A 26,745-nucleotide genomic window follows, 5' to 3' on the forward strand; every position below is an offset into this window, starting at 1 on the left:
TGAGGTTCTGGTGACCTAGGAGTGGGAGTAATTTGTGAATTGTCTCCTCTGCCTGAATTTCTCTGTGAGCAGATTGCTGCTGTGTTGAACCGAAGTTTTTGAAACCAAGATTTCTGCATGAGCAGTCCCATACTTCAGCTTGTTAGTAGGTCATGGCACTTTTAACTCTTGACTGGGTAGCAGATGGTTGAGCGCTAATTTTGTTCTTCAGACTGGGTGAGTTTCTTAAATCTTCATGACAGAAGCGGGGGCTAATGGCAAGCCTAGAATTTTCTAGTGTTTTTGGTTTAAATGGAATGTTATGAATAACTAGTCCTAGCATAAACCCTCGCATGAACTTCACACACTTGAAGTGTGACTTCAAGTGGTATCACTTTGGGGAAGTAGCTATAAATAACCATTTTAAAAGAAATAATGTTTTTTTAGTAGTTAATTTCAGAAGAATTTGTGTTCTTTCAAGAAACCTACTCCTCACCATGCAGTTTCATACTCATAAGGGAATAGACTGAAGTTTTTTGCATCTCTAGTAGCCACAGCTTTAGTTAATATAATTTTCCAAGCTCACCTCCTTGGCCTTGGGCTGAAACTAGCTGAGGTTGTGGTGGAGTCACCCTGGTGCAGACATGTGGCTTGCAGATTGCAAAGGGGTTTCTRGGACAAGGGTCACCTGGAGACTGCAAGAATGTCCTCATTTGTCCCCCTTATTGTACCCATCTCCATAGATTACTCTTGTGAGCCTTCACTGGGGAAATGATTGGCAGCAAACAAGTCCTGTAGGGTTGCAAGCTCTGGTAGTAGGAACATCTCRTCCTTCTGCCCTGGAGAAACCAGGAATTACAATACTCGTCCTCATATTCTCTGTCATGGGTTTCTCCAATCCAGCTCTGGGAGCTGCTAGGAATATCCGTGCTTTCTTTATCTGCTTCATGGGCCATGCTCTAGACAGCCAAGTCCTTACGCTGCCTAGGTGGTAGGATCAGGATGCACCAGTGCTGGTGACAAGCCAGSTTACCCCAGCTCCTGGGAGCCCCCATTTCAGTCCCTGTTTTAGGACTCTCCAGCCCCAAAATGAGCTTTGACTTCCAGCAGCTTGGTCCCTGGAACTCCAGAGCGGTTTGGCCTCGAAGAGGTGTTGTGGGGACGATGGAGCTATAAATTTCTGTAACACCAAGGAATTCTGGCTAAGCCGCGTTGTTCTAGCAGGGTTACGAAATACTGACATGGCTTTCTCTGAGATACTAATTAGGGATGGACAAACCAGAGGGAAGAAAATAAGAAGTCCCTTTGCACCCTTTCCTGGGGTTACCGAAAGTTCAGCTGACTCTTCCTCCCCCGTGTTTTTCCCTTCTGCGGAGGCTCCTCCRGGTTCCTGCAGGCTCTGGATGGGGAGCTGCCCAAGTGCTAAGGGAGGCTGGAGCTGCAGGGTTTGCAGACGGAGCCGAAGCAGGATGGTAGCCCAATTCGCCCGTGTGCCTGCTCCAGGCAGGACCACCCGCTCCAGTGTGCGGCTTGGAGCTGCCTTGGTGAGACCCCGGACAGTGTGAATAGATGGAGGCTGTGTAGCACGACCAGCAAACACTCGGCTGCTGCCCAGGGTCACAAACAAGTCTTGTTCCCCCTTTATGGGTGGGGATGCTCAGAGCAGGGAAGGATCCTTTGGCATCTGCCTGTGCTCACGGGGTCCAGCCCATGGGTGCTCCCCGGGCTGGTGGAGCTGGGTGCCCTGGAGCAGCTCCACGTGGGAACCCCATCCCATGCCTGCCACTTCCTCATGCATCCCTCTTTTTCCTACAACCTTTACCCAGCATAACCAACATGGGCAAATCCATTCTGTGCTGCTGAGGGTCTCACTCCTTGCAGCTCATTGAATACATAACCAAAGTGTTATGTATTTTTTCTTCTTTTTTTTCTCCTTTTTTTAAGGCAGTCCGAGTAAAATACTGCCACATCCACGCACGTGTCACTGTGCTCTGCTCATCTTGTTTGCAACAAGTCCCTTCYTCCAGCAGGCTTCCCGCAGACCTCCCTGCCACAACCTGCTCTGCGGCACCGAGCTGGACCCCGCACGTATTAAACCCTTGCAATTACTGTAGATCCGTCTCTGGCTAATGAACCTCCGTATCTAATGCAAAATTCCTCTAATGCATTAGGAAATAGCTGTAATTTTTCTTTGGCCCTGCACTCTGCATTTGATAAGGAATTGCTTTTGGCCAAAACGTGTGCCAAGATTTTACTGCTTGTTACAGAGCTGAATATGTGACATTGCAACACATGTAATTGGGATAATTTAGCACCCCGTTAACAGCAGGCAGGAATGGCTTCTTCTCACACTGTTGTTTTGGTCCACTTTTTATAAACCTTGTGCTCTTTTGGGAGAATATTTTCTAGCCATAAGCAGACCTGTTATGCATTAAAGTAACCCATCCTGGAGCACTGAGCAGAAACCTTCCTGCAGCATGGCTGGGAGGACCTGCTGAGTAACCATAGGAAACCTGGAGTTGGCTGCACCTCCCTTTGGTAAAGTGGGAAGCCGGAATTCCTGCTCTCCATTCCTGCTTGCGCTCTGCCTTTGGCTTCAGGCAAGTCACTTCTCTTAAGAGGATCATAAAACCAAAGATCTCCTGGGGATTTGGGGATCCCTGCGGGGCTCCCATGGCATCCTGGGCACAAGGGAGCAGGGGCTGGAGGTTCTTGCCCTACTGGGGAGGGTCAGTCATGGGATGTCCCTCTTCCCACCCCATCCTGGGGCTGCGGGTGGGATCTGTGCGTGGGATACTTCAGGTCTGTGAACTATTTTCAAAAAAAAAAAAAAAAAGCTCTTTCAGAGGGATTCCAGGTCTTATTAAAAGCGGGAAAGACTGGATGTTGCAAGGCATCCTGCTCTGAAGCTGCTTTTCTGGTTGAACCTTGCTTTTGAGTCCCACTAATTGGGAGGGATTCATTTGCATCAGCGCTCGCTCTCTGGATGCCAAGTGCTATCGTGAAGCCTTTTGATGTTGGTGAGCATGTGCGCTCTCGGAGATGGGCTCCTCCAAGCTGACCGTGCTTGATACGGCACCGTAAAGCCACCAGTCAAATCCAAAAGCTAGTCCAAATGCTATAATTAGACCTATTAGTCTTCCCATAACGATGCAGGTGTCATTAAGGTGAAGTTCTACTGAGTGTGGGAGTGAGAACGTCGCTCCGTTGCATCAGCCTAACGTGGTAGCTCCTGTGCAGAGTGTGAAGGAGCAATGTCCACTGTCCAAAGCAGGTATCACTGGTAGCAAAACTGAGGCTTGAGGCTGCATTTGGGCACCCAAACATTGCCATGATGTTCATCTGCTCCTCGCTCCAAGAGTTCTTTGGAGGAGCCAAGGGAGGAGCCAGGAACTCAGGAGCAGAGGCAGGATCTCACTGGTGAAATCTGTGCTTCTCTGTAGAGCCTCGTCCTAGGTGGGATGGACATGGGCCCCACGCTGGGAGGTTCCTCTCCTATTCTCAGGCTTGGTGGAGGTTAATGTCGCTGCTGCTGGTGGGTTGYCTGTCTGCAAGACCTGCTAAACTCGGAGCCCTGGAAAAATTGCATTTGCAACAGGAGAGAAACAAACAAAACAAAGACTTTCTGAATGACTTTAATTAGGAGATGTTTTAGATGTTATAATGACATCCTGACACTTAATCCAGCACATTTTTATCACTGCAAGGCCACGGGGCAGCTCTGAGGTGCAGCTGGGTGTCCATGGTCTGTTCCATGGAGAACAGGCAGTGCATTAAAAAAAAAAAGAAAGAAGAAGAAAGAACAATTAATAATTTGACACCAACCTTTGTCTAATTTTATTTCCATTTGATTTAATCTTCCTCCCTAACTAGTACATTCTTTTTCGATAATGTCAAATTTTATAACTTAATTGATGCCCTTTAAGTTGTAATAAGAAGGATATATATATATTTATATATTTATGTAATCAAACTTCTAAAAGCTTGTTTCTTTAACCAATTTTCTGCCTGGCCTAAGTGTTGTAGATGACTCTCCTTTTTTTTTTCTGGAAAGTTTTTGACCAAATCTGGTTCTTGTTTTCTTTTTGATCCCTAAGAGGACATGCTCAGCTTTTGGAGATGTTGGCTTTTGGAGATGTTGGCTTTTGGAGATGTTGGCTTTTGGAGATGTTGGCTTTTGGAGACATTGCATTTCATCAAGGCTTTCAAAAGCTGCAGTTCTGCACAACCTGAAAAACGTTTTCTGGGGCCCTTGGTGCATTCTGCTGGGAATTCCTTTCCTAGAGGCTGCCTGGGAGGTGTCTGACCGATCTGCTCACGTCAGAAATGCGGCTCCCATGGTCTTGCAGAGTCCACAAGAGCCTCCCAGCCCTGCTTTTAGCAAAAGCCCTTTCAAATGGCCTGCGCAGTCTCCGAGGGCTCCTCTTTTCCTGAAAACAGGATTGCCTGTTGATTTTGGAGGCCTGCTCTCCCCCTGGCAGCCTTCCACGCATATATTTAGAAAGGAAGATCATACCTTCCATCTCTAAAATAACCAAACCTGATGACTTAATTTAGAGCCTGAAAATTAAACGCTCCCTCTTCAACTTTGTCCTGTGTTGCAAGCTCGCCGGACCCTTGGAGCCTCTTTACTATGGGCTTTCCATGCTCTGCTGTTGGCTTCTTTTGGCAAGTTTTTGACGTCTTGTAGAAAGGTACCCCTAGGAGCAGACGTGAAAGGTGCTGGGGTCTCMAGGGAGGGCTGCAGCTCCACAGTGAAACAGAATCCAGGCTGGGGTTGCATGGAAGYGTTTGGATCATCATACACCATCTTCTGGCACCACCTTCTCTTCACAGGCAGATGTCTTCAAATTCTGCTCTTCCAAATGTCCACCTAAGCCACGGAGGAGAACTTGGTGCAACTAAATGCTACCRTGGGTCACTCTTTGGAGGACAATGTCTAGGGGGAGTTGATGGCTCCTTCTGCAGGAGGCTTTGGGTGTGCTCAGGAAAAGTCTGGTCCAGCCTTCTCCATCCTGGTRTCCCCTTGTCATGGTACCAGCCTCCTGGGCATCCAGCTGCATATCAGGACAACAGCGTTGGGGTGTTTGCAAGATCTCCAGGGGCTTATCTTGTTGGCCACTCTCTGCTGCCATTGAAATGCTTGCAAAGAGGTGTTATTTAGCAGTCTCTTGGTGGTCCTGGGGCTCCTCCTTGCCCATTGCAGTGACCCAGCTCCTCGMTCCCGGAAAACTCCTTTCCTTTGGCTAAGCCCAAATCGAAGCCTGTGGACACTGACACAGGGATGCTGAATTTATCCTGCTGCGATGCCACGATGGAAGCTTCTTGCAAGCCCACCCTTTGCGGACACAAAGCCAGGTTTTAACARCCATGTGTAGGTATTAAAACTTACTTTGATATCAACCAGGCTTGCAGRCCCACAGGTGACCAACCGTTGCATCTCACTTGCTGCAACCTCGCCCTGTAGCTGCCCATCGCATCCCCGTTCCAGCTTCACCTTGGTCCAACGCGCATGATCCGACGCGCGCTCGGAGCCGTCGCGGCTCCGCAAGGCCCCTGGCTGACCCGGCTTGGGAAACGCCACTCTGTTACTAGGTGTGCCTTAATGCCGCCGTCGCCCTCGCCTCCTGTTTACTCGAGGCCGCTGAGCAAACGCGGTGATAAAARGCGGTGGCATTAGCGCTTCTCACGCCTGCACTCGAGCCAAGCGCCGTTGTTTTCTTTTCTGTGGGTCTGAGCCTAAAAGTAGCTCAGGTATGCGCAAGTTTAAACAAGACGGAGCGGGGCCCCATTTAAAAATTGCTCTCTCCTGGGTAATGTTCAACACGGGATTAATGGTGAAAAGCGTGATGTCATCTCCGTGCTTCGGTGACCCTTTGCACTTGGTTGGCCTGCTGCGGAATTAAGAGGTTTGTTAGACGGGAGGATTTGGCCCGCTGGAAAATGCGGTGCTGCTGGGTTTCCCAAAGCTCCGGGAAAGGCATCAGGGCAACATGCAGAAAATACTAATTGGGAATTAAGACAACCCGAGTAACCGCCTTGGTGGGATTGTCCCTAATGCACAGCATGGCCATTGCGTCTGGGACAAAAGTTTTGTGCAGGGCTTGGTTTTTTAAGACAGGCTCTGGAGTGTTATGTGGCCCTGGCATTATTCACCTTATTCTTGCATTTTTGTTTTATTCTTATCTCCTGAGTCCAGGCTCGGCTCTGAAACCCCCTCCCATGGAGACCAAGAGGTTTTATTTGCAGCACTGAAGGGCTGCTCGTGCACTAGAAGGTATTTGATGGTGCCCAACATGTGCAGAAGAGGCATCTGCAACAAGCTTAGTATTTAGTGGTAACTAAGGGTAACTTTTGCAGCTGGGATTYGGGGTTGGGAATCTGGGTTATAACTGCTCTCTGCTACTATGGGACCTGGCCCCATCCAAGCTGTACAGAGCCACAGCCCTGCATGCACCACCTGGGTTGAAAACTCAWTTTTTTTGTGTTTGTGAACTGGGCTGAAAGCAGAGCGTGCTGATAGAGTTGCTCACAGCTTCCCTTGCACCCATAAGTGAGTTTAAAGCCTAATACGGCTTTAGAAATTAGAGAGGCAATGTGTTTGACAGGCTTTCCTATATGATTTTTTTGCAAAGTTGTGCTGGGGCTGGCTGCAGGCGGAGTTTTCATCCAAGAACATCTGGCRAGCCCGGAGCAGGGATGCGCTTCCCGAGGGCGCAGGGGCTCGTTGGAGAGCAAGGCAGGTTGGGCATCATCAGCTCCTGTCCTATGCTCCAGACCAGCTGCTTGGGATGCCTATTGCTTGGCAAGCTGGACGTGCCAATTGACTAGAAACRAGCTCAAGGACAATCTTATCCCTGTGGAGCAACTTGGCCCCACTRGGGATGCGGATGAATGTTCTGCTTTATGCGGCACTGCAGCTCTGAGCGAATGGCCGTGGGATGCGGGGCGGATGACACCATGGAAGTGGCATTTCAGCTGTGTGTGATGTGGCTTTCTCTGACATTTCCCCCTGACAAAACCAGTTCGGCTTCATGAGGTTCTGGTTCCTGGGAGCATCCTGCTGCTCGGCAGCCACAGCCGGCGCCTTCAAAGGCTGCGCCACCAAAGCCCAAAACCTCAATAAAGGCTGAGCGGGTTTTGCCATCAGAAGAACGCATTTCAGCCCCGAGAGGCCACGTGCCACACATCTGCCAGACGAGCCACTCCCAGACTGATCCTATCGCACATTAAAATGCCTTATGTTTCACTCTTTTCCCGTAGTAAAGCCTGAAGTTGAATGGTGGGGCCCCRTTGAGGCGAGGAAGATGCAGTCGCTGATTTAGGACCACTTGGSCAGTGCTGGAAGCAGGTGCAGGCCCCAGCACGTGCATTTTCACCCTGATTTTCAGGAAGAAAGGAAGCCTTGCAAGAAATAAAGGTAAGGAAAAATGAGCGTTGATGATAGCAATGTTTTGAGGATACCACTGCGATGCAAGCGCGTATGCAAAGCAGCGTGCATGCATCTACGCAGGCAATGCCTGCAATAACTTGCAGCGGGACTCGAAGCTTCCTAGATAAAACGGGAACCTGTTTCACAACTTGCCATTAGTGCTCAGCTCTTAACTTTGCAGACGGTTAAAATTCTTGTTTATAAACTGGGGCAAGAGGACAGGTCTGATTTGAACTGCACGACAGGCYCTGGGAGGCTGCAGGAGTCAGAGCGGGTGCCCACTGTCAGCACACGAGCCTCGCACACAGGTCGYAGCTCAATCTCACGCCTCAAAATGCAGGACAAAAGCTGTATTTCATAAAGTTGATTTTTTTTTCCTATGGGAGAGGAATGGTCCTGGGCTTTAGCATTTACTTGCAAGATCAGTAGATGGGAAAAACCCAAGTTAGGGAGATAAGAGCCATGCTGGCACTTGCTGGATGTCCAGCATCCTTTCCAGCCACCGTGCCGTGCTGCAGGTTGCTCCTGCATGGAGATGAGTTGCTGGGAGCACCTGGATGTGGCTGCGGTGGAAAGAAGCCCTTCTGGATGGGAGACAGCTCCAGCTCACAGGTCACCTATCCCAATACCCTGCAGTGACCACATGCAGAGGCTGGGGGTGCCACGTTCTCCTTGATTTTTCAAGGGTGCTTGTCAACCAGTAAGTGTTTCTGTTAATGTATGTCCTGTCACCGTGGCACTTCAGCTGCGAGGCCGATTTGACAAAGATTTATTGGCCAAACTTGTATTACATCTGTCAAAATAAGGAAGGCGGCTGCTTCAAAGCGGGACATAAAAAGCGATTCTCTGTTGGAAACGCAGGAGATCCTTGCGGATGAGGCCGGGGTGTCTTCAGCATCTGGGGACGTGTGATAGGCACCCTAGGGTGACAGGCCCTGAGAGGGAGGGTTTGGAGGCAACCAGGAGTCATGGGGTGCTTGGGGGAGCCGGGAGGGTGCGGATTTAGGGGCACTTACACTGAGAGACTTTCCAAAAATGTGTGTGTTTAAAAAAAAAAAAAAAAACCAAGTCCCTCAGTTATTTAGGGTCGGTGGCTTCAGCTGCAGGTAGCGAATCCTTGACGTGGGCTCCAGATCCAAGAACCTGGGGCATCCCTGCGTCAACTGTTCAGAATGTAAACCATGGTCTGGCTGGAATTCCTCATCTGGCCTTGTCCTGCTCTGGAAATGAGTTGACCCGACTCGTGCTGGGCAAAGCGTGAGGATGCAGGAGGAGCTGGGGACAAGAGGAAGCCACCYCAACTCCGGACGCAACTGCTAAGAGGAGGATCCTGCAGGACTTTTCTTTCTGCAGGAGTTCAGAAGAGGCCTTGACTCCAAGATCCCAATCTTAAAACTTCACCGCCTGCTCGTCTCGTGCTTACCATTGATCTGGGCTTAAAATCTGCTCCTCTGTCTCCGYGTGTCATTGGGTTGCAGGAAGGCAGCCGTCCTCCCGAGCACCAGGCACACTTTTGTTTTGGCCTTTGGCCCTGAGACCTGCTATTTGCTTGTATTTACAAGCCTGATAATTACTGTCCTGAACCTGTTATCAGCGTAAATACATACAGGGGAAATTGCAAGGTTATAGTTGAAGCTTGCAGGTTTTTAGACTAACAAATATTTTAGCCTGGAGATATATTCAGCTTTATTTTGCTTTTAAGTGGCTCTGGGTAAGATGAGAAGTTGCCTGTCAAATTTGATGGGGTCAGTAAAATTCAACCATGTTCTACTGTAATTAACATTCAAAAAGAATTTGTTTAGGAATTAGCTTTTGGCAGTGAAAAGCACCTTGTTACGTGGAGACAGAGCAAGCCCATCAGGTCTGAGACAGCCCTGCTAGCACAGAGCAGGAAGGGGAATCCATCCATTAACACTTGTCTTCCTTGACAGTTACTTGAAGATTCATCATGAGACGCTGACTAGATAAACCACAAGTGTCATCTCTGTGTCATCCAGAAATGCAGYCATCACCATAGTGGAAAAGACACTTCTGCAATGAAGAAGGGGGGAAAAGAAGGTTTTAATTAAAAGTGAAATGATCTGGAGGTGGAATTGCCATTTAAGGCTGACTCTCTTGTTGGAATAAGCTGGCCATCCTCCTGGGAAGCTGCATCTACTCATGCTGGAGATGTGAGTCTACATTTGACATCAGAAATCCCTGGGGTGTGTGYTTTAATGGGCCAGTTGCAGGAATTTTTTGGTGGCATTTGCACCCATGGGACAGCAGAGGRGTTCCCACAAAAGGAAGTCTCAGGAAGGTGGGACTCTGATAAAATAATAAATAACAATAATAAAATATTAAATCGCAATGAGAAATGTAGGGGGCCGCCCTGAGAAAATACAGGTTTGTTTCTCTGCCCACTGCCAGCTCCTCAAGCTGGAACAAAGCATTTTCCACCCGTGTACTGAGATGAGAGATCTAAGYGTAAGAAAGTCTTTGCCAACTGTGGACATGAAAAAAACTAGTCACTAATCTTGTTCATTTGGCTAAGTTGTTTTTCAGTGAAAAAGCTAGCAAAATTTCAACTTTTCTGAGTGGCAAGAAAATAGCCCTTTGTCGTCATCACTTAATGACAACTGCTCAGACTTCAGATTTCAAAGCATTAGAGGAAAAAAAAAGTTCTTCATTGAGATCACAGGGAAAATGAGGTTTCAGTTTATCAAAGCTTTAGCAGTTTGKTTCACTCTGCAAAATCCTTTCCTAATAAAAACTTGACAGGCTTTTTTGGGGGAACAATAGTGTTACTTAATAGTGCTCTGTAATTAAGGCTGGAATTGTATTGATAGACATCCTAAAGGTTTTTTCAAGCCTGGATTAGAGTTGCAGGCTTTAGAAGGTGCTGGGCTAAGCAGCCCAAGGTACCGTCTGGCAGCAAAGTGCTGTCTCTAAAATGGCAAAATTGTGCCTGAAAGCGATTTTTCCTTGTTCTTGACGTAACTCATATCTGCTTAAAAATTAAGCATCAGTGAAGGCTGCAAAATGTCTAGTTAAGTACTGCAAGGAGCAGCAGCTAGGCAGCCCTTCAGGTAATTCAGCTCGTTAATGTGATAGTGCAGTTGTTAATGGTCACATTAAAGAACAACTGTTGTGGTTTTGACCTATTACTTTCTAACCTAGTTAGAGGTGGCRGAGAGCTAATCCCTGCCCTCGTGCCCTCCTCTGTGCACGGGCAACAGGGGTTGGAGACGTTTCCTTTGCAAGTGCTGAGTTSTGGGCTTTTCCCCAAATTTCTCTTGCTGTTATTTGAAAATACACAGTGATAGGCATGGTATTAAGAYGACTGTCTCATTGCATTTGTGGGTTTCGCTAGGGAAGTGCAGCGGGCACGCTGCTCTGCTTCCTGCTTTTACAGCTCCCCATTCCGCTGGGGAACTGGCCTGGAGTTTAGAGGATGGAAGGTTTGACTGGTAAATCAGGGAATTGGAGGAACTCATGCATGGTGGTAATTCCACACGGAACAACAGCAAAATCCACCTCTGTTTGGTGAGCTAGAGCACTGCTTATGGKCTGGGCTTGGAGCGTGGCAGCATTTTGTGCTTGGTGAACTGTTAATGCAGTCGTACAGTATCGGCTGCATGGGACAGACCCGGTATCGGCTGCGTGGGATAGTCTCTGGGCTGGTGTTTGCCTGTGGAGATAGGTTTTCTTGCCAATGCCGAGCAATTTGTGGAGCAAAGTGGTCTTCTCCTGGTCTTCTGTGTCCTGCTCTTGGGTAGAGGGATTTTTTTTGCAGTGGATTTTTTGCAGAGGGAATTTTTGCAGGCAACAAGGAGCTGTGGGAAAGGCTTGTGCCCAACAATATCCACCTTCCCAAATGCTTGTAACGCCATCAGAGGTGGCTGAGGATCCTCTCGCTTGTGAGGCCGAGCTGTGAACACAGACTGCGCTTGCTTGCAGATCCCTTCCCTCCCCGGGACGCCAGCGAAAGACTAAGAGAATTGCAGGAATTGCCTTATTTCTGCGGCRTCCCCCGCGTTGCCAGCGCTTCACAAACACAACATTGTTCGGGTCGGGGCTTGAACTTGAGTCTCTGGGCAGCGCGGTGGCTCCGCTGGCTCCGACCCCGGGCCGTGGACACGATGCCTTGGGCAGGAGCCCCCGCGTCTGCGGCGGGGACACGAGCGCCCGCGCGGCGCCGGCCGGGTGGGCACCCAGGCTGCCCGAGGTCTGCAAACGTGCACGCTCACAGAGCCGCTTTGGGGAGATTTATTCTGCAGTGTGCAGCTGGGAGAACTGCTGGTGGAAATGAGCTGCCTGTGGAGCCGTTTTGTATGAGCTCGGATTTTGCATCGCCTGSTGGTGTCCCCGGTTCTGGGAGCGTGGCTGCAAAATTGGGAATTTGCTTCATTGCTTTTGCCCAGGCTGGTGTTTCCTTGGCGTGCTGGGAGGGGCTGGTCTGYGCTGTCTGGTAACAGGGCAAAAATCATCAAAAAGGAAATAGAGTTTAAAAAAAAAACCCAAAATGCTGCAGTTTGCAGTTTGCAGTTTTGCTGGGAGCTGGATCCCCATTTTAGAGAGATGCAAGACTAGGTTGCCACCGACTCTTGAAATTCAAAGGCTTCTTTTTGGTACCAATGCCCCGCACAAACATTTTGAGGTTTTGAGGGGAAGCACTGCTATAAACTGTGTCCTCTGATCTGTTTGTATAAGGCACTAATTGAAAGATCCATAAACACATTTATCCTTTTTTTTTTCTCCTCCACTTATAACTCTATATTAGAGCAAATCTGAATGTGAATAAAATTGGATAAGAGGAAAGAAGAAACAATCCAGGGACCAGGTTTAGACTGGGCTTCTGTGTAGAGGCTGCTCAACTCTGCCCTTGACATATAGATGCTGTAGGGCCACTGCAGAGAGTCCTCCTCCACCTCCACCAGTGTARTGGCAGGAGGTCTGCACCTCCAGCAAGGGATTTTTTTGTGGAACTTGGCTTTGGATTCCTCTGACAAAGCACACGGAATGTCTTGCTGAAAAGGAGATGATAAAAGACAGGAGTCCTTCAGGGAACAGAAGATCAGGGACCACTGGGGCCAAGGCTGCATGAGAGCTGCACAGTAATCACCCATTTGGAAACTTAATCGCTTAATTTCACCTTGTCAAGTGGGCAGGGATGATTTTTTTTTAAAAAAGACTTTCTCATGATGTGAGCTGTAATTCACTGCTACCTTTTCCTGCATGAAGTTATTGTCTCTTGTTCCAAAAGAAGCTACATTTGAGAACAGTAATGAGTTGCCCTGGCAGAACTACAAAGGGCTCCCGCGGAACAGGTACGCTGGGGATGAGGTAAGTGTCGTTTGGGTGAAATAGGTGTGGAAAGTGCACTCTGCACACGTTAGGCTTCAAAGCCAGCAATAATTACTGCATTTGAGACTGTATCAGTAAGCAGGGCTGCGATTCAAGCTGGGCAGGACTGCTTTGTGTAGTGCTTTTGTTCTCTGCACATCCCAACTTAGCATCAGGGCACTGCTTTGCAAGCAAGAAATGCTCCTGGAAGTTCTTTGAGCTGGAGATCGTTTGCTAAGTTACCGTCACTCGGTCTTTGATGCATTCATTGTGCCTCGTGAATCTATGAATATGACTAGACTGTAATTGGTTTTGATCTTAAAACCATGAAAAGAGAAAATGAGAAATAGGGTGGGTGGCAACAAGATGGATCTTGCACGGCACTGGCTTCCAAGAGCCCGATCTGTGCCGGGACTCTGGCAGGTTTCCCTTCTCCAGAGGTGCTTTTCTTGGTTCCTTCCCCATGGCTGCTGTGGAGATTTGGAGCTGAAGCAATGCTGTGGGGCAGGGGTCTCCAAGAGGATCCGCTTGTATTGATAAACGTGGGCAGAAGAGGGTGATGTGCTTAGCCAAAAAGTGGCTCTCAAAAGGCAACTAGCAATGGTTCTATGTAAAGGAGACGAGGAGGTACTTGAGTGAGATCTACACCACTCCATCCACCCTGCCACGCCGCCCTCCAAGCCACTGCTTGCCTTGTGCTCTTCAGTGCTTGCAGATAACACGGGCTGCAAATCAATGGTCCCAGCTATCCCCAGCTATCTRGAGAATGTCCCTTTCAGAGGTGACTTTCCTGACCGAGGATTGCTTTAACCAGACCACAAAAAGGCYGTGTCAGACGCTCTCGAGCTGCTGTCGCCAGTCTTATCTCAGATCATAATAGCAATTGAAGGGACGTGATCTAATCTCTCGACAAAGGCACTTGATGAAACTCCTCTCCCCAAAGGGCTCTTGTGCCCTGGAACAATAAATGCCATGGAGGCGCTGCCAGCCTGGGCTGCCTAATCATAGTTGAACTCGTGGGCATTTGTTTCCCAGGGCTAGCGGGGCCTTAGGACCTCTTTTTGGTCGCTGCCCACGCGTACGCAGCCTGGCGGCACCAGGTCTGCTCGCCCATGTGGACACGAGCCGGGGCTCTCTGGGGCGGGATGCTGTGGATGCGGGAGCCGCCGGCAGCGGAGCGCACAAGGAATGTGGCCCCGGGGCCTGGTGTCACCCAAGTGCTGCAAGACCCCAACGGGGAGGTCGAGTGAGTGAGACACAGAAGGGCTTGTTGAGTGAACAAAAGCCATGTGTTGTCCCGGGATGAACGGGCTGGTCTAGTGGATGTCAACTGTTTACTCTGGGTGCTTACACAGTGGTTGAACGAGGACTGGTGTCCCCTGTTCCTCCTCCGAGAAGTCACTGGCAGTTGAAGAGACTTCTCAAGGGTGGCCATGGGCAGCTGGGGAGACACCAGGACGGATCTGCTGATGGAATTAGCCATGGCTGAGGATGGGGCCAAATCCACGCATTTCTCTCCTCTTGTGCCACCCTTCTCCACAGGTGAACGTAGGTCTTGTGTAAGGCCAGCAGCACTAGCAGGACTGGTGGGTGATTGATGGTGATACCAGCCTATGTGGYTCTAGAGATCCTGCTAGCCCATGGAAACCCTTTCTTAGGCTTCATGCAGCCAGGACAAGCACCTATATGTGTGAAAATGCTCTTCAGCATGGCAAAAGCCACCTGCTCCTGGTCAACGTGAAGAGCTGGGTCAGGGCAGTGCTGTTGGCTGRAAAGGGGGTGATTCTAGGTGCATGGAGTGGCTTCCAGGTTGCTTGTAGATGCTGGCTGCTCCTGTTTGCAGTGCTGCCGGACTGAAATGCAGCAAGAAATTGGTGTGACAGCCCAGGTGATCTTTCCGAGTGGGTCTCAGAGTAGTACATTTAAAAAATACACTTGAAGCATGCAGCCCAATGCACAGCAAAGTCCGTGCGCTTTCTTTCCATTTCCCTGGAGCAGATGCAAAGACCTCTTTTCCTGAAGTCTCTAGTAAGAATAAGGGATAATGCCCCTGTCTCCTAAGCTGTCCTGTCACACCCCGACAAGGACTGGGAGCAGAGGATGCCCATAGTGCAACAACARGCACCAGCCTGGAGAGCAACTTGCCCATCGTCCCTCCGATACTCGGGCAAGGCTCCGTCCCACTTATTAGGGGCAACTTCACAGGCTTTTAATATACATTCCTGGGCTTAATTTACTACTTGGAGAAAGATAGACAAGGTGACAAAGTGAACCGAAATATGAAATTACTTTAATTGCAGAGGAGGACAGTTTATAGGCTTCAGGATCCCAAGTAATTTATTTTAATGATCTCCTCTTCCCTCAATGTGTAATTACCATTCATACTTAGAGCTGGTTTTTGGAGAGGTATGCTGTGAAAGCTGGTTGGACCTGTTTAGACTGCAAAACTTCTGGCAAGTCATAATCTGAGATGAAAAATGAATTAAAAGCAGAATATATTGTAATGTGAGAAACACTTTTCAGTTAAAGTACTGYGTTTTTTCCCTAGGCACAGCTGTGCTGCACCTAAAAGAAGAAATCCAAGGTGTGCTGCCTGCCTAGTTGATTTCATTTCCAATCTTGCACAGTAAAATGCTTGGAAAACGGCTGGTATTAATACAGTGGCCAATGGGTAATATTGCCCTTAGGGAGAGAGGATGGAGATTCTTTTTACTTAGTTCATTATGTTGTTAGATGGATGGATGGATGGAAGGAAGGAAGGAAGCAAGGAAGGAAGGAAGGAAAACTTCAAGAGAAATAGCTGCTGTTCTGATGTTGTTCTTGCACAAGTACCTGCTTTTGAATGAAGTACCCATTGAAAAGAAGCCCAGTCCTGCTTCCCTGCACGAGCACCTGGCTCCATCTTCAGGAAGCCCCTTAGCTGCTGATTAAAGGCTGGCCTGAAATTTGTATTTGGAAATTAAATCKGGGGCTACGTGGGGCAAAACGGAGCCAGCACTTGTGAAGCTGGTTGCTAATGGCAAAATACCATGACCCATACAAAATAGCTCCTGATCACCATTAATGGTTCCTAAGGATAACATGGGAGTCCAGCACCTGGTGCTTGATGAGCAGTAGTTTGCTTGATCCTGCTTGCCCATGGGCATACAAGGGATCCAAGATGCTCTTGTGTCATTTCAGGTCCCAAACTGCACCAAACTTGGATACTGCTGAAGTCTTTTGCCAGATCATCAGGTCTTCTCACTCCCTGGCTCCAATGATGTAGACGTGTGACTGCTCACACAGATAAGGCCTAGCAAGGGTGGAATTGCAATGAGACTAATCTTCACTTTGCAGAAGGTTGTCTTATAATTACCAAACTCAGCTTAGTTCTCAGTTCACATCTCTGCTTATCCATCATGCAGAGCTCTTGAGCTGAGTTTGGCCTGTTTGACTGAGAAGAAAAACGCTGATACCTCCAGAAACCCGAGTACAAAGTCAGGCTCTTTTTCTGGCATGATGCTAAAGCAGGAATAATACAAAGAAGCTGGAAAGCAAATGACGGGCCCGGGTTGCACAGTTGAGCTGGTGCAGCTCGGACATGGCACAAGGAGGAGCAGCGTGTCCTCYAGAGCAGCCTGATGAGCTTTCCTTCCAGGAAAGGAGGTGCAAATGGAGGATCACTGAATTCATTGCACTGCACAGTTGTGGCAAATGCTCACGCTGTGCAGTTTTCCTGGGGTGTGCCTTGATTCTTTCTTTTCAGACCTTTTTAAAAAACCACAAGGAGAGGCTGTTAATCAAAGGTTCACAGGAGTCCTTCAGTTAAGCTCCGTTTGTGGAAAGTGGCCATAAAGATGGCAAAACGGCGTGAAAAGCAAAGGAACGCATAGCCTTGTGCTGGAATAGTCCTTGTCTGGGATTTCACACATTCCGGGCTGAAATTAAGAAGGAGCAGAGATCAGGATTTTGTGAATCTTGCAAAGTCTTTCTAACCTCTACCCTTTGCAGACCACATTTGACTTGAACCTGGCCTGATGTGCTGCAAGTGTAAGAGCCCGGGAGGAAGGCACAACGTTCCCATGGCCCAGGTGCTGGCAGCAGCTCACTGATACAGACACCAAATGCTTTCAAAGCCAACATTTTCCATTGCTGGTGCTTGCCTGAAATCTTTATGCTTCGTATAACCCCCCCTTGACGAGTGATTGTTGGATGTGAGCAGCAGCAGGTGAGAGCAGCACTGGAGTCAAGGTGGCCCTRCTGATTCACAGCCACTGGTGCTCTAGCCTGTAAGTCTTACTGTAGCACCAAAGAGTAACCTGATTTTTCCAGGTAGCGCTGTCTCCTCCTTGGAGAGATCCAGAATGAAGTGATCCTGGTCTGAATGAGAATTGTGACATTCCTCYGCAGGAGGAGACATCCCAGATGCTCTGCATGCCACCCAGTCTTGGACAAAGCYTCTCTGGCCCGGCTCCCATGCCACCTCCAGAGCCTGTGTTTTAAAACCACATCCAAAATAAACTATGCAAAGAGAGAATGTGAAGGATGCAAGTTGAGCTCTAGAAATAGGGAAATACTGGGATAAAGCTGTTCTTGCAGGCTTGTTTCAGGCTGAGCTTTGGCAGCGCAGGGGTCAGTTCTTAGCTGTGTTCTCCCATGGTAGCCTTGGTGCACACCAGCCTGCACAAAGGATTTCAGGGCAAGAAACTCTGGGCTGTGCCGTGTTTTTTCCCCAAGTAATTTTGCAACGGGCTCTCCAAGAGCTGCAAGTGAGGGGCAGAGCACAGGAAAATCCAGGGAGCAACACAGACCAATTCCTTGCTCATTCCCCATGTCAGTTCCTACAGCTTAGGGAAAACATCTTTTTCTGTTGTTTTGAATTTCACACATTGTGTTTTCTCACTTTTCTYCTGACCTTAAGTAGCAGCAGTTTCCAGACAATTTAGACCTCGGAAGCGGGGATCAAATTGCTTTCCTAATCCTTTGTTTTTCATAGAAGGGTGTGTGAACTACAAGAAGTATCTTGCTCAGACCCTCACTTTCTGATTTATGTCCAAACCAATAGAAAATGTCTTGGAACTGCAATATTTCTGTTCAGGGGAGGAAAAAAAAGCGGTGGGAACATTGCGGGATTGGTGYTGCTGCTCGGCAAACAGCAAGAGGAAAAGCAGAGCGATTCCTCATTCTGCTTCCTAAGTCCAAACATGACCCAAAGTTTTTATAAACTTTCTGCTCAGGTTTCAGGAAACTGCGAATGAAACTGCATTCCTCTGGGTTTTTTCTTCTTTTTTTTTCTTTTTGGAGATGTAATAAAATATCATCACCTACAAGGCTGCGGCCTTTGAATGTCTTCCCCGGGGAGCAGGCGCGGAGTGGAGGTGGATTGACTGACGGCTGGAAAAAAGGCTCTTTATCTTCACCTTATATATATATATTATATATATTATATATATTATTTATTATATAATATATATTTATATATGTATTTTTTATATAATTTCACTCCACTCGGAGCACGGCGGGACTTGGTGGTCCCGCTTTGCTGGGCTGGGACGTGCGTGGGAGCCTGGGCTTGGGCCTTGGTCTCACAGGGRGAACCTCCTCTGCTGAAGAAGCTGAACTGCTCAACACCTGAGGAGAGAGCAGCTTTGCTAAACCYTCGAAGGCTTCGAGCTTGACTAGTGAGAAAGAATATAAAAACAGCACAAAAACAGCAGTGCAGGGTTCTGGGTTTGCCAGAGCCCAAGGCCTTGCCCAGGTAAGGGGCTCGAGGCAGCAGGATGCTCTTCCCCGGCAGCCTGCTCCATAGCTGCTGGGTTGGGTGATACTACAGACCTGGAGTGTGCAAATCCCAGCTTTCCTCTGCCAAATTCCCAAGCAGGAGAGGGCAAACGGCAAGGGGGATGCAAGGCAGAAATGTGCCTTGGTTGGGATAGTGCAGTCCCCAGCCTGCTTACTGGGAGATCCTTCCTGGTTCCTTTTGTTATTCCTACCCCTTTGCCCGTTCTTCTCATGATTGCCTTGGAGGACAAGCTCAAGGGTTGCAGGTGCATGGGGTGGCTGTAATTTGGGGGGGCTGCTGTGCTTCCTTAGTGCCATTGCACTCCTTAGAAAATCCACGTGGGCTGGTAAAAGTCTAGTGTGGAGAAACCTAATTGTTTTTCATGATTAATCTTCAGGTTGCACATAAGAATAACACAATCCACATGATACCCTATAGAGCATAAGTGCRTGCGGAGGTCCCTGTGGTGCTGTATGTGCAGACCTCCGAAGCAGGTTCCTTTTGCCTCTTTTATGTGTTCACGGCAGCTCCATGCCCCATGGCTGTTCCCACCCTGGAAATATGGACCTCGCTCTGGGACGAGAGGAATTCTGCAGGGACGGAGCCCAGATCTTCCTGGCATGGTGTGCCGGATAACAGTGCCAAAGCTGGCCAGCACCAGAGAGCCCRAATCATTAAGCAGAGGCAATAAGGATGCTTGGCTAATTAGAGAAGACCCGGTCCTGGCAGACATAGGGCATATTTATTTTTAAAATCTGTTGCTGACAGTGAGAACATGCCTCTGGCAGGAGATCTGAGCTCCTGAAGATGTGATCCAGTTCAAAAGGGGATTTGCTTCTCTCAAAACAAAACCAGCCCCCGTGTCCCACCTCCTCCGTGCCAAGGACCAGGCATGACCAGCTAGGAGGGAGCTGGATGGGTACGGACTGTTATTTATGCAGAATTTCCACCTCCTTCCTTCCTTCCTTCCAACTCGCCGTGACCCAGACCTGCCGAGTGAGGAGAACGGTTTCCCCAGCCCTGCCAATTCTGGGATAAATAGGTCATCCAAAGTATGCAAAAGCCAGTTCCAAGACTTCCAGCCATCGGAAAGACCTCAGAAGTCTTTGGATGAATAAAGCCCTTAATAATTGCTTTACATACAACAAGGTTTTGAAGTCCCGAGCCTTCCAGGAGCAGTCTTCTATGCACGAATCTGGAGGCAGCAGCACAGCTAATGATCAAGCAAAGCAGCAGTTACAATTTTATTTCACCGCTTTGTTTGTTCAGGTCTTCCAGGGGTGATGGTATCTGTAGTGTGCACAATCACTTAAAAAAAAAAAAGAGGAAAAAATCRCACAAAAATCAGCTGGGGCATCAGGCCTCGGGTAGTGAAAGGTGGGAAATAAAGGAAATGGAATGTCATTAACAAGCGTCAAGTTAGTTATCAACGACTTCCCGAAATTGTTCGTTGCGGCTGTACGTGCAGCCCTGCAGCGTGGCCCGCGGCCAGCTTGGCAGCAGGTATTTCCCTGCTCCCGCAGCTCCCTCCATCCGACCTTCCAGCCGGCTCCATCCCGCTGCGTGCGGCGGGAGGCAGCACAAATGTTGGGTGTGAGAAGTTTGCAAGTTCTGTATCCGCGGGCCGTTTCTTCAACTGCTCCTCTGGCCCTTGATCTTGGCCAAGAGCTTGAGCAAGACTCGGAGGGTCTGGTGATAGGTGAGATAACAGGGACCCAGCAGCTACCTCCCGACCCTGGTAGCATGTGATGCTTAGAGAGGTGATGCAAGGCAGCCGGTTTCTGCATTTCCTATTCTGATGCACAAGGGAAAACAATAAAAATAAAAAAACCTACAGGCCTTAAACTTGTTAATTTTCACGAGTTTCCTGAGAACATTTCAGTCTGTGAATTTTAGCTCTTCTTGCTTTGAGATCTCTGCTTTTTATTTTCAAACGCTTTTTAGGAATTGCTTCTTTGAGGAATACTTTGCAGCCTCTATTCAGTGCTATTTCTACAGTGAAGCCAGCCATGTAAGACAAGTAGTAGCTGACCTGTTGTAGTGAAGTGCGTCCTYTCCTTCATGCTTGGCTTGAACGCGCTGCCATCTGCTCCGCGCCAGCGCTGCGAGCTCCGAGTCCCTCCCAGGGCACAGCAAAATAAAGAGCAGAGCCACGGAGGACAGATGTGCCCACATCAAACATCCTTGCTCCTCCATAGAAAACAAGCCTTCKGTTCCTTCGGAGGGCATCCCTTCCAAAAAATGTCCCTTGTGCCTTGGGGTACAGCAGGTCAGCTGGGCAAACTGGGGCATTTCAAGTTTCCAGAGTAAAATTTTTGCATGTTTTGTTTATTTAAAGAATGAAAATATACTGCGGCAATTGGCTTTTGTGCCAAGTTACAGGGAAAAATAAAATACTTTAAAAGCAGTAAAGAAGCGTGCAGGCATCTGCCCTCCAGCGGCACACTGCTGCCTTCCAGTGCACTGCCCATTGCTTTTCAGGCATTCTCCAGCTCCCTCAGTTAGCAGAGAGGAAATTTTGCACTTGGAGATACCTTTTGCTTTTAATTTAATGGGATATGCTGTGTTATTCCCATTTAAATGGCAGGAAAGTGAAGGTCTCACTTTTTCATCCTGGGAGCATGTTGCTCTTTCACTACAGCGGTGAGGCACATCATCCAAAGGAGAAGATCAGGATGTGCCTTCATTTATCTTTTTTAAAATGTCTCAGATTTGAGATTTTCTTTATTTTTTATTCAAGGAAAAAATTGCGCACTTTTCCAAATAGCAAATTATCTTCTTAAAACTGTCACCTGCAAAAGCACCTTTTGGGAGAGTGGCTGCTTGTGTGCCGTGCCCAGTCATGTCCTTATCTTAGTGCTCGAACAACAAACTTGATGCAAGGGGAGATGAATTCTGCTCGYCTCATTCCTGAACCCGTGTCCAATTCCCCTTTGCTTCTTCAGGTGAGGAATTGCACGGGATCTGCTGCATGCACGGGACGAGCGAGCTGCTTGCACACTCCTCCTTGCAGCTCCTGCAAAGCGAATTTAATGCAGTTTAAGCCGTGCTACAACAAAGCCGAGCTGCAGATCAGAACCACATGTTGTAAGCGCTGCAGGCACCGAGCGAAACCCGATCTGCGGAGGTTTCCCTGAAATCTGCACTTTCTCATTTGGCTCTCATATTAAAGCTGTATTTCAGGGCTGTCTAACCCTCTCGAAAGATGATGAATAACAATAAAAACATTCACTGGAGGACTGTCATCATTTCCAAAGGAAGTGTAATAAATACTTTACGACAGGACTTTTTTCCTTTTTTCTTTTTTTCCCTGTGTACAGCCATAAACTGGTTTTAAGTTACAACTTATTAAGCCTCTAAACAATCAGAGCTCCCCGTGACGCTGCTGCCCTGGCTGGGCTGGGGTCCCCAGGCTGCTTTCCCCTCGCCCCATGTCCCATGGGATCCTGCAAACCGAACTGGGACAGATGATGCTCCATGGGGAGCKGGTGAAATTCAGGAGAAGCCACCAGGCTCTTGGATCCATAGGAGAACACGGGTGGGATGCACCTCTTTGCTTTCAACCCCTATGGCGAGTGGCAAAATGATGAGAATGGGCACAAAATCCAAGGAGAGACCGAAGGGGGCACAAGTCCCTATTTTGCTTTTCTTATTCCTCCTCATGATTATAAAACCTGAATCTGCTCAACTGCAAAGATTAGGAAACTATAAGCTGAACAGTGTTTGTGTGACAGCCCCTAAGCTGCAGCGGCTCCATGGCCATCCACTGCATCCTGCCGGAATAACCAGCCCCACGGCTGCTCCGGTACAAAGTCCCTTCCCTCTGCGGGGCTTTACAAGGGGAAAAAGCGAGTAAAATTCCTACCGATGGGATTCAGGTCTCACTCCACCGTGCCTTTCATTTCACTCTTATTTTGGGATAATAAAGTGGGAAGGGGGCTAGGGATTGAGAGTGCCGCCTTTCCCAGGGTCAGCCTGTTCCGGGTGCAATGGGAGTCTGAAGACAAAGTCTTTTTAATTCCTCTCCCCTACCCCAATGCAACGGATCCTCAAGTGACTCAAACAAGTGTATTTCCACACAAGCGTGTTTCAGGGGCTGGTACAGGTGCTGAAAATATGCACAGGGGGAATACTGCTGGAATTCCAGGAAAGGCAGCGCGGGATTCATTTGGATTTGAGTCACGGGCTACAGAATCAGCCGCTGGCTCGTGACATTGCTCAGGCTCTCCATGCGGTCCCAGCAGACGCTCGTGGACAGGCGTGGAGGAAAATACCAGTTTGTTTATCTTACCTTATCTCTAAGGGCCTTTTATAATCTCAGATTTGGCACTGCAGCCTGAGCAGAGCAAAGCAGCAGCTTAAAAAGCTCCGTCGAGTTTACAGGGCATCCTGCCATCTCCGCACATGCAGAAGAGATGGATATGACTTTGAGGGTGCCTTAATGAAGTGAGATGTTTGGTCTCTCGATGTTCACCTGCCAAAACGATCCAGAAGAGAATTTTGGGCAGGTTTACTAAATTGTGACTAAACAGCATACAGAAAAGGCTTCAAGTTAATGACTTTTATGTAACTTCTCTGCAGAGGAAGGTGCAAGAAGGTTAAAATGTGGATGATTCACCCCTCAGCTAGTGAGTTGAGCAGCTTGGGGAACTAAAGGGATATACATTACTTTAAAATAGAGAGCTTTTTTTCCTAGATGGCCAGCTYTGCTACAGGTGCCATGCATTGGGCAGTGAGAATGGGCCACTCCGTGCCCAGGTGTTCTTGGTTTCTTGGGAATCTCTGATTTGGTGCRTCAGTTCCTTGCACCTTGCTGCACTTCGGCTGTAGCTGCTGTATAACCTYGGATGAGCAATGTTTGATCTTAGTTTCTTTACTGGTGCCAGCTCCCTGCTTCAGTGGCTGCTAGAAGTTCCAGCCCTTGTGCTAATCCCTGTGCTCCTGCTTCCCAACTGCCCCTCTTCAGCTCTGACCACCAGCTGGTCCCTGGTATCACCAGGTAAGGGTTCCCTGCAGCGTTTGCCGGGTTTCTTATAACATTTGCTAAATTTTACTTGTCTAATCCCGAAGTGGTGCCCTTCAGGTGCCTCTAAAGCCAGAGGAAGAAGTAGCCTCTTCAGGAGGTGGCCCACAAGTTGCACTGAGTTTCCTTCTGCTAGGTGCCCTTTTCTCTCCATRGCCAGGTCCAAAGTGGTGGTGAAATTTATTCTTGCTCTGAAGCTAGTGAATGAGATGAATCCCCACTTGGCCTGCCAAAAAATTCCCAAGTAAGCTCCAGTTGTGGCTGCACATGGATCGTTGTCTTCTTTGCTTCTATATCCATGTGGGCCTGGCTGTGATTTCTCCTACACAGAAGCTGGGGATCCAGGGCAGCTTGGTGTATAATTTTGATTCCATCACATCCAATAGCATTTTAAAAAACACTGGGCTCAGCTTGGCTTCCTGGGTGTTTTACCTTGTAAACTTCCTGGGTGTTTTACCTTGGACACCTTGCGATGCTGCATTTAATTGTGAAGCCCATGAGCTTCACTTAGCACTTCAGCTTGCAGAAGACCCGCAACCCAGATCCACCCTTTCCTATTGCTACGGGCTTCTTTCCAGTGCTAAACCAGTTGTTAACTGGGCTCAAACACATCTGAATGATTTGAGAACATTCAAACTGGAACAAAAATAAATGTCTCCAGTTGGTTTTTCCGGCTGCTATGGCAAAGGGGTGAGTGGGATTTTTTTGAGTAGCAAGTGGGGATTTTGCTTGCTAGAGGTATTTGCAGTTCAGGCCTGTCMATGAGAAAAATAACTCGCTGTTGTCCAAAGATACCTTTATGATATCACAGCTAAATTGCTAAAAGCTGCCGGGAGCTCCCGCCGGCTTCGGGACTTGCTTAAACTTTTCCACACACGGGAAGGAGCCAGTGCAGCCTGTGAAACATTTTATTTATTTTCTCCTTTCAAGCCTTTCCAGGCAGACTTTGGTTTGGACTGCTGGCTCTTTTTTTTTTTTTTCTTCTTTTTTTTTCCTTTTTTTTTTATTGCAATTAATGCCACAAACATTTCTCATGAAGCACTCAATGTTATTGGCAGAGGGGCTATTAAAAAGCAAAACAAACCCCAAACCCCAGTGTAACCTGAAACATATTTGATCTAAGCTACTTTATATTAGGGAGGATTTGCACTTTGAGCAGGGAAGAATTTCAGGTGGCAGATCCAGAATATCTAAAAACCTGTATGTAAAATGCCTGAAAACTCCCCTTTGCCCCTTCCCAAAACTGTTAAGGTCCTTAGAGCTTTGCATTACATGCGTGGACGGGTACTTGTATATGCAGCAATTATCCCATACATTGGAGCCTGTCAGCACCCCTACAGCATCCGTATTGGGATGGGTGACTTGAGATCCCAGCACAGATGGACGCTATATCATGTTCTCYGTGTGCTTTTGACTTGCCCTATTGATTTAAATGGAGCTGAATAGCAGATTTATTAGGAATTCACATAATGTTTGTTTACTGAGCTTGAAGAAGCCAAGTTTTGTGCTCACTGAAATGTTATGCATAAATAATTCACACGCATAGAAACTGCTCTTAAGTGTAAAGCTGAGCCCAGGCCAGCACCATGCAAGGATTGCTGGGTGCTCTATTGAGGAAAGGTGAGATGCTGGGAAGATGCTCCAGTCTGAGAAGACTACCATGAAGAAAGACTTGGGAAAGGTCCAGAGAGCCCCTTCTGCTCACAGGGCTTGGGGCAAAGAGTCTGGGAGAAGGGGGGATGACATGGGCCATGTGCTCTGGACTCAGGGGTCCTGCATACCCAGAAGCATCTCCATGACTCCATACTTGCCTGTTGGTCAAATCCTATGAAAAACCAAGAGGTTTTTGCCGTGCAGTGAAGGGGAATGTGCTTTACCTGGAGCAAATAACCGTCTTTTAAGCTGCCTAGTGCTTCAGTCCCATCCTCAGCCAGTTCCACCTAGAGGCAGCCCATGCCAAGGCTTTGAGAGAGATGGTTGGAAGCCAGTGAGTGGTGGCATCATCCACAGGTTCTTCATTCCTTGTCAGTGTCCCCGTGCACCCCAGCCCACGCAGGCATCACAGTGGGAGCCAGTCTCAGAGAGCACCAAGATCCACCTGCCCCACTGGCCAAAGCCATCTTGCTGCAGATGGCAGCAAGAGGTGAGGATGGAAGGACTTGCTGCTGAGACTTTTATAAGTTTATTCACAGAGGAAAAAGAATTTAAAGAATTTTTTTTTTTTTACCAGTAGTTGCTACATGTATTTACCAATTGGTAAATGGAAGCAGCCCGCTTCTTGTTTTTTACATGCATTTATAAAAACGCATTCAGGTTTAACTTTCTCCTTCCTCAGTGGCCAGGTCCAGTACTGTAACAGCCAGCCCTTTTTACCATTTCTCTCTCTTTTGATTCATTTATTTTTTCCCCGCGTTGAGCAGAAAACTGTTTTTCCCATTATGGTTTTCACAAGGCTCCAACTTGCAACACTGGCACCGCTCGGCCGTGTCGCTCTGCAGCTCCCAAATGGCTTTTCCACGTTTGCCAGCCACGTGGTGCTGCACCCATCCCATTTGCAAGCACCAGGCACGAGGGACGCGTCGGGACTCGCCACAGTCTGCCCACCACTGTTTTAAGTGCACCCTGCCTATAGAGGTGAGGCTTCCCTTTGTGCTTAGCATCCCCCAAGCACCCTCATTTCTCAAAATGAGCTAAATATGTCTTGCATTCTTAATTTTTTTTGCRTTTGCTGAAGCTGAGGACTGTTCTGGAGGGTAATTAGTGCATGGTTGAGCAGGACTGCTCAGACGAGCTGCGCGGAGCCAGTCCTGCTCCCTGGTCCCAGGAACGCTCGGATGCAAGCGCRCAGGCATGCGCTTTCAAATTAATTTTCCATGAATACATGTGGCTTTGAAATTCACCCTCCATAAACATTCACGCTGGTAAAACTTGATCGCAGGAATGTCGATGGGAGCTGAATGCAGAGGGCTGTAAAMGGCGCTGGAGGGAATTCATCTGAAAATCCCAAACAGTGCTGCCGTGCAGGGTCCCGCTTAGCCCAGGTGCCTGTTGCCTCTCCATACAGGTCTTGTCTGAACCAGAGCTGCTGTCCTGTGCTCTGGATCTGGGTCATGGACAGTCTGAAAATACATGAGCACCTCATGTTGAGTTCTGGAATAACCTCCTATGCGTGTTGTCTGGAATTTGCAGAGGAAAAGGAGGACTCGGCTTAACGTCCACCTGCTA

At 48.3% G+C, this 26,745-nt stretch overlaps 1 long non-coding RNA gene across 2 annotated transcripts; it reads left to right on the top strand.

The window, feature by feature from the left end:
- The first annotated feature begins 23,339 nt into the window (after positions 1–23,339).
- Positions 23,340–26,324, top strand: LOC112948325. 2 transcript variants are annotated; one of them, XR_003249591.1, is made up of 3 exons: positions 23,340–23,496; positions 25,973–26,154; positions 26,255–26,324. It is a non-coding gene; the product is annotated as an uncharacterized LOC112948325 (long non-coding RNA). The 2 variants fall into 2 exon arrangements; XR_003249592.1 differs by lacking the exon at positions 23,340–23,496 and adding an exon at positions 23,690–23,764.
- The last annotated feature ends 421 nt before the right edge of the window (positions 26,325–26,745 follow it).

This window comes from Nothoprocta perdicaria, unplaced genomic scaffold (genome assembly GCF_003342845.1).
Source record: "Nothoprocta perdicaria isolate Ctin4 unplaced genomic scaffold, notPer1 scaffold_26, whole genome shotgun sequence".
NCBI lineage: Eukaryota > Metazoa > Chordata > Aves > Tinamiformes > Tinamidae > Nothoprocta > Nothoprocta perdicaria.